Source organism: Podarcis liolepis (assembly GCF_965112155.1).
Source record: "Podarcis liolepis genome assembly, chromosome: 2".
Lineage (NCBI taxonomy): Eukaryota > Metazoa > Chordata > Lepidosauria > Squamata > Lacertidae > Podarcis > Podarcis liolepis.
In genome coordinates this window covers 56,560,239-56,568,341 of record NC_139555.1, presented here as the reverse complement: position 1 = coordinate 56,568,341, position 8,103 = coordinate 56,560,239, and positions in this window count along the sequence as shown.

The window sequence follows — 8,103 nt, the reverse complement described above, 5'->3', positions numbered from 1 at the left end:
TTAGAAAGACCCTTATCTGAAACCATGGAGACCCATTGCCAGTTATAGAGAGTTCTCAGCTAAACAGACCAATGGTATTATTAGATGTACGGTATTTCCTTGTCTCTATGATTATGAGTCATGAGGTCCCAAGCTCTTGGAATGGTACTACTTCAGAATCCATGTGAGATATTGCATGTTGGAATTCTCCTCCATCTCCTGCCCCCTCCCCAGGTTCTTGTGCAAATCAGGGCATCCCACAGACAGCTGTTGTTGTTTGTTGTTACAGAGGAAGTGTTCAAACATGCAATTCGCTACCTGTTTTCTAAGATGGGGAAGCCCTAGAAGAGCAGTGCAATGTGAGAGTTCCAAACTTAACTCTCAATTTATGGAACAGGATCCACCAGCATGAAGCACACCTAATAAAATTGAATTATACATAGCGGTGATAGATTTTGCGTGAAGTTTCCTCTCTGAGTCCTTGAGTGCTCCCACACCTGTTTGGGCATCTGTTTCTCTTGCTCTGCTAAAGTTACAGCATACAAGGCTGCTTTGACTTTGAACCACTGAAAATAGTGAGCCTCTTGGGACATCAAGAATCACAAAACAGAGAAACCAGTAGGAGAACACTTCAATCTCTGAGGACATTCTATACAAGATCTCAAAGTAGCTGTTTTACTACAAAGGAATTTCAGAAATAGACTGAAAAGAGAAGCTGCTGAATTGCAACTCATTACCAAACTTAAAACCATGGAGAGACCTGGTCTGAACAAAGATATTGGATTCTTATCTCATTATACATGACTAAGCCATTTTTCACCTTCTCACCCCTTGCCTTTTCCTGTAAGACCTATTGCAGTCGTTAAGAGTCGTCAACAGGCTCATCTCAGCTATCTGCCAATCTCCCATTCCCACCACCCTTCTGAGTAATGCCTCTCCCCACCTTCTCACTATATAGAAGGATCTGGCAACTTCTGTTTCAGTGTATCTGAAGAAGTGTGCATGCACACGAAAGCTCATACCAATAACTAACTTAGTTGGTCTTTAAGGTACTACTGGAAGGAATTTCTTTATTTTGACTATGGCAGACCAACACGGCTACCTATCTGTAACTGGAGCCTCTTGTCCGTTTGTGTTAAACCATGAGGGGGAAAAGATATAAAAAGGGGATCAGTTGAAGACTACATTAATACACAGAGTGGGAAAATAAGCTGAATAATTCTATTGACTTTATTCTTTTAAACACATGGTCTGAAAAAATACTATACATTCCCATCTATTCATGTTAAACAAGCTCATACATTTTCTTCTGTTGTTACTGCCAGTTTTATAACGAGAATAAATTCAAGCGACTGCAGACAGGTTCCTCTTTATCTGCAAAGACATTGAAGTCAGAAAGCATAGATTTCTGAAATGGACCTCAGAATGCAGTATTTCTTTGGTTGTTAAAAAAAGAAAAGAAAACAAGCATAATATAGTATAGGTATAGGCACTCATTTCTGAATGACTAGTTACTGACCACACAGACAAAATACTAGAATAAAACAATTTTTGTATAAAATATTTTATTTGTCAGTCAAGAGGAATATTAACAAATTTGAGAAACCTGACAGTCTTTCAGTTCTTTACAAAACAAAAATCCCACATTTGCTTCTTTGTATTTTAGGTATACATGCGGATATACCAAAACTAGGGAGGATAGAATATTTAATTACAATTGTTCTTAAACAAATAAGTCCTTGCATTTTAATCTCTTCATTTTTCTTTAGTTGAAAATAGAATAAGCAGTATATTTAGGGGAAATGGCTGTTTGACTTGCAATGTTTTACGCAGGCATGTTGTTCTATTGTGGTATGATAGATAGGGTAAGGTTTTTACAGAAGTGCTGTTGTCTCACAGAAAAATCCTAATTGGGAACAATTGTGGCTGGTGTTTGTTGGGGTCTTTTTTGTTTCTTTGTTTTCTTCCCTGATTATGAACTGCTTTTGCTGCAAGTCCTTTAGTGTGACCAAATGTGAAAGAGTGCTGAGCTCCTGCACATTTTAACACAGGGATGGGGAAAATGTAGGCCCTCCATAGTTTGTTTGTCTCCCAACTCCCATAAGACCCAACAAGCGCAACCAGTGGTCAGGGATGGCATAAGCTAACATCTGGACAGCTACCGATTCCCCATGGCTGCTGGGATTTACATTTTTGGCAGATGCAACTCATCATGCAGCATCAAGGAAAGCTACACTTGCTTAAATTACTGTCTTTCTCTCTCTCTTTTTTTCAAAAGTGCTAAAGTTACAAGAATTCTGTTATCCCTTACAACTGGACACCCTTAAAACAGACTATTTATTGCTTAACTTCATCATCTATCAGGTTCACAGTCTTAACAGTGCAATCCTATGGAATTCTTCCAGGTAAGTGCACAGGATTGCAACCTAAGTAATGCTAATTAACCTCCCCCTGCCCCTACTTTTTAAGAAGCCCAAAACCTACTTGTAAGCAAATCCCATTGAAATAAATATGTACATCTTACTACAGAGGTCCAAATTGGCTTTTTGCAAGTTATTGAAGCTGTTGGCCTTAAAACACATACACGCGCTCACACACACAAAGCAGAATTGCATACTTGAGTTCAGGTACTTAGTCTTGACTTTCAGTTCAGGTACTTAGTCTTGACTTTCCTAGTGATTGCTGATGCCTAAACATGCAGCCACCTTTTGCTTACAGAGACTGCCATCTTAGTGAATTTGCATTTAGTACAGCGCTTTCTGGCTAATTTAGTGTTATTGGATATTGGAGCAACCTTCAGTGATTATCTGCTTCCCCCACACCAGGATAACTTTTGGAACTCAAGATAGGATTTTGGCAGGAGCTGCTATTGGTCTACTTAGTTTCACTACTTGCAATAATTTTGTACTCTCGCTCTGTACTCTCTGGTACAGAGTACCATCACCTCTTTTTTGGTTGTCCATGGCAGCCATTTTGTGCTGCCACCCACAGCACTTTTTATCAATGTAAGCATCAGAACCTCATTTTTTTAAATAAAAAAGAAGCATTGACTACTTCTACAGAACTTAGGGATGCTGCTATAAATAGGAAAGCAGAATGAATATGCTCAGCGCCCCACTCAGCAATGCTGCCTCTCCATTTCAGTTCATCAAGCTATCAATACTAGATCAGTACTTTGGTGGTATGGAGGTGGTGGTTCTCATTAACCTGCACTGATAATAATAAGTACATGCTTCCACACTAGTCATTTTCTCTATAGTAAAAGCCATTTGCTTATTCACTTTACAGTATTTGCAAGATTTCAGGTAAATCTCCCCAGCCATTTACTTCCATCTTTTTCTAACTGCTGTCCTGCTTTTCTTTTGCTTTTTAAAAAGGTGGTTATAGCTATTTTGGGAGCTTTCATTGCACTTAGTGCAGTCCTTTTAAGATCAAAGTTCATGGGTGTAGTGCCTTGCCTAGAGTGGAATGAGTGTTGTAGTAGTGTGTAACCCCACCAGTCACCATTACCTGGCCACCCTACCACCATGCCTACTACATATGCCTCTATAATGCCTCTTTCCTCTGGCATTTTTGGAGTTAAAACACCAGCCCATTCTGCTACACATTCAAGCCAAAGGAGATGAAATGAACAAGGCAGTTGGCAATTTGACCTCATTTTGGTTTGAAAATAGAGCTCAATCATTTAACTTACAACACCTCCTGCCATAGTGGTATTAAGGGCGGGGGTGGGGAGGAGACTTTGATGGGCAAATTCATAAGACATTCATTCCTTTGTCCCTGTCAATCAGTGTACTCTTAAGGACAAAGAGACAGATTTCACATAAATACTTGTGTGGCATAGAAACTCTTTCTGCTGCTACTGGGGAAAACAGTAGTCAGGAAAAACTCCCCAGTAGCAGCAGAAAGAGTAGGCATTCTAGTTCAGTGGCGGGAGGGGGGCTTTTTCCTAACATATCTAACCCTGATTCATTGTGTGCAGACGTCATTTGGGCCATTATCAGGCCAAATTTCTAGTTCTACATAAAACTGCTCCACTTATTTTCAGCAGGGCTTACTCCCAGGCAAACGTATATAAGATTGCAGATTGAATCTCACTAGTGCTTGGGTAGCATTAGTTCTAAAGCATCCAAGGTTCCAGCTTTCATTTTGGTAAATTCTACAAAGCAAGAAAAATTCTGTTTTAGCAAAAGCTTGTTTACTTCAAAAGAAAACAGTGTTCCATCTATTGTACTAATAATCCCTAGATGAAATATTTCCATAGTTTTCTGTGAGAACCAGTACATCTCTTTGTCAGATTTCATGCAAAAATAGTATTATTACTTTTAAAGTTTACATTCATGTCATAGTTTATTTACATATAGATCACCAGTTTGTGCTTTTCACAGATGGAAAACAATAGTTTATAATGTTCAAGTTAATTTGTTTCATTCAAAAAAAGAAACCTGTTAAAAGATAGAAGCTGCTTTTTTCATATATGCAATAATAATCAAATCCAAGATATTGACAAGATACAAGATTTTACTGTCATTACCAGTCATGTGCTGCAAAAATGTTTGTAAAGGAATTGCAGCTTCTTTTCATGCAGGATACGCTGAAAATCCTCATTTGACTGCAGGGTGATTTGTCAAATAAATAGGTCCTAACAGTGCTTTTTATTTCACTTGTATATGCTTTTTGGCTCTTTGATATTTTATGGGGAAGACTTTAACAACAGGTATTCATAATACAAAACTATGTAATATGATTTTAAACCTGCAATAATGACTGAATTTTCTTGTATAATTTACTTAGGCCCTGGTTCAGCCCATCGCAGATTTACACATGCAAGTTTATCACTTTGATGAGGTTCCAAAATGAAGAGATGACGTGTGTGGAAAATAGATGTCATTGACCAGGAACAAAACCTCCATATTGTCTTACTTCACCTCGTATCAAATGCCATGCTTTTCTGGTGGACACAGTTCACACAATAACCACAAGTCATCAAGTGATGAACATGCATGTATGAACCAGCTAACACAGAGATTCCCTCTAATAACTAAGAACACAACTCATCTTTAAATACTGTGCATTTCCTTAGTTAAGTTCTAGGAATGTAGAACCAGCTTGCTTCATCTTATCTGCTCAGGGTCATGGGGCATGACCATTATTCCCATCCCTCCTACCAGAACCTGAGGTGAGCTAGCTCAAGCTTCTCCAACCTGGGACCCTCCAGACATTTTAGACTAGAGCTCCCCTTATCCCTGACCACTGACTATGCTGGCTGGGGTTGATGGAAATTGTAATCCAAAACCTCTGTAGGGCACTAGCTTGAGGAAGTCTTCTTTTGTCCACCTAAGCACCTGATCTTTGGATGGTCTTGCCTTGCAGAGTGATAACTGGAGAGGATCACCATTTTTGTTCCCTTGCCCTCAAAATTCTTTATTTTAATTAAAAATATTTATACACTAGCCATCAGGTAAAAAGAGCTGGAAGAAAATACCTAATACAATAAAACTCAGTTTTAAAAAATCAGAAAATCAAATCAACAGAAGTATAATAGTGCATATTAATAACCAGTAGAACCAATAAAATGTCACTTAAAGCAATCTACACTGGGCATGTATTAAAATAATAAAAACGGTATTCAACAGGTAGCAGTCTGGGGAGGACATTTGACATATGTAGTGCCACAACAAAGAAAGCCCTCTCTCTGCTCACACCTAACTTAAGTGACACAGGGAGGATCTCTTAAAATGATCTCTAGTGGTAATAAAATTTGGGCAGAAATTTTTTAATTTCCCCATAAAATATAATTTTATGGGAAAAGGTGACTCTTTATGGACCCAGGATCATTGGCCATCTAAGGGTTTAAAGGTGGCCACCAGCAGTTTGAATTGTGTCCAAAGTAGAGGCAGTTAAGAAAAGTGATATGTTCCATAAGGCCAATCCCAGTAAGTACTGAGGCAACTGAATTTTGAACTTGCTGAAATTTTTGAGAAATCTTCGGAAGCCTTTGTAATGCACTGTAGTAGTATAAACTGGAGGTTACTAGGGCATAAATGTGGCCGTGCTACCTCTGTTGAGGAGTTGCAACTAGCACATCATCCTTAGCTGGGAACACTGTATGCCACAGGTGACACTTAGGCTTCCAGTGATAGTGTTGGATGATTGCCTCCAAACTATGAACCTGATTCCTTAGAGGGAACTGGTTCAACAACACTTCTGTGCTCTGACAAACCATTCACCTCTTTCTTGTCTGTAGCCAATGAATGATCCATACCAATTCAGCACCTCCATTGCTTCGTCTGGAAGTGGAGCTCTATGACATCAGTTTGTTGGCAGCACCTCACTCTTAAATCCCTGAATGGTGTTGCTAAGCTCATGTATGTATTTAGGAAAATAGAAGACAAGATGGAAACATGGGGACCCCATTGTGTAAATACCACAGGGCCCCATAATGCAAATACCACCTTCTGGAACTGATCATCAAAGTAGGAGTGGAACCACTGAAGTATAGTACAGTGCATCCAACCTCCAATGGAGAGAGACTCTCCAGTTGGATACTGGATACCAGATGGTTGCAAAATCCACCAAGAGATCTTGGGTCACAATCCCCCATCCCTTTTCTCAGCATAAATCAGCAGCCAAGGCCGTCTTGGTGTTTGACTGAAACAAGATCTATATCATCAGTATCATCCAAGAGTCAGCAGAACTGTTTAATGGGCTCATAGAATGGGTGTGTAACGAATAGATAAATCCCATTATTATGTATTCTGAACTTGTCTTGGTTTAATTCTAGTGCTTTTGATGATAAATTGACCTATTATTTTTCACTGTAGTTTGCAATCCAATTCAGAGTATATGCAAAATCCTGGATTGGCTGGCCAAAAGTTGCTGACTCTGTTTTGACTAGCATGTCATGATGGCCATGAACTCTGATTTTAACTGGCTGGGGTGTTGATCTTTCCTGCTGGCATAACATCATAGCAGGTGTCATTGTGCCAATGTGTTGCCCTCCAGACATTGATGCACCTCCACTTGAGTACCAGCAAGCACAACCAGTGATCAGAGATGATGGAGCTCATAATCCGTCAATACCTGTAGGGCAGCACTTTGTCTACCTCCCATATATTACATTATCTCTTTAGGATCAGGTACTAGTGCTAGTACAAAAAACTCTGATAGGAAATAATATTCCCACAAGCAATAGCCTTTGGTGCGGTAACATTGTAATCCCGTGATTATACTGGTGTAACAGTGCATATCCTAAACTGGCATATGCACATTTGCTGATATAGGAAAACTTACAATTTATTTAAACCTAGTTCGTTTTCTGATTTATGCTTTTATATGTCTTTCTTTAAGTACTGACCGCTCGGGGTATGCATGTTTACTTGGTAAGGTGTCCTTGTATTCTGGGTACAATGTAGGAACCACATTCATTCATTACAATTATGGCATTATATTTTGCCTTTATAACTTTTAAAAGCACATGGCCATGTGGGCAACCAGCACAGCAGCAACGGGTTCTTCTAATGTACTTGTTTCATAGGTGAGGTAAAAGGGTGATGATTGGGTGGGAAGGACCTGTATGATGCTTAACTCAAGTGCTGCCAGGCTCTTAAATTTTGCAGCATGAATGTGGCATAAAGCCAGGAGTAAGTGGCTCTCATGCTACCGTCATATCATATAAAGGGCACCTAAAGTTCAAGGATGCCTACTCCCTAGTAGTCTTTGAATCCAGAGACAGATATCCATTGCAAACGACAGGCGGATAGCAATCTGTCCCTAGGCCATAGTGTTTGTTCTATTTGCCTAACTGCAGTGTAATACATCTTGTAATGTTTAGCAAGCATATAGGGCCAAGCTCTAGCTTGGCTCCTTTTTCTGCAGCAAACAACAAAATTATGTGGGTTTGTGTATACTGAACAACATTCACAACTCAGCCACCAGAGTGGGCAATTGTGATTACTGGGATTTTCCTTATGGTGGTTTAAGGAATTGCAATTCCTCAATGAAGGGAAATGCACAATTGAATTATTTTCTTTAAGAAAAATATGCTAGACCAGTGTTAACCATTTTAAGAACTCTTGGTTTCACTAGAAAATATCTAAGATTTAAGAAAATGCTTGTCTAACT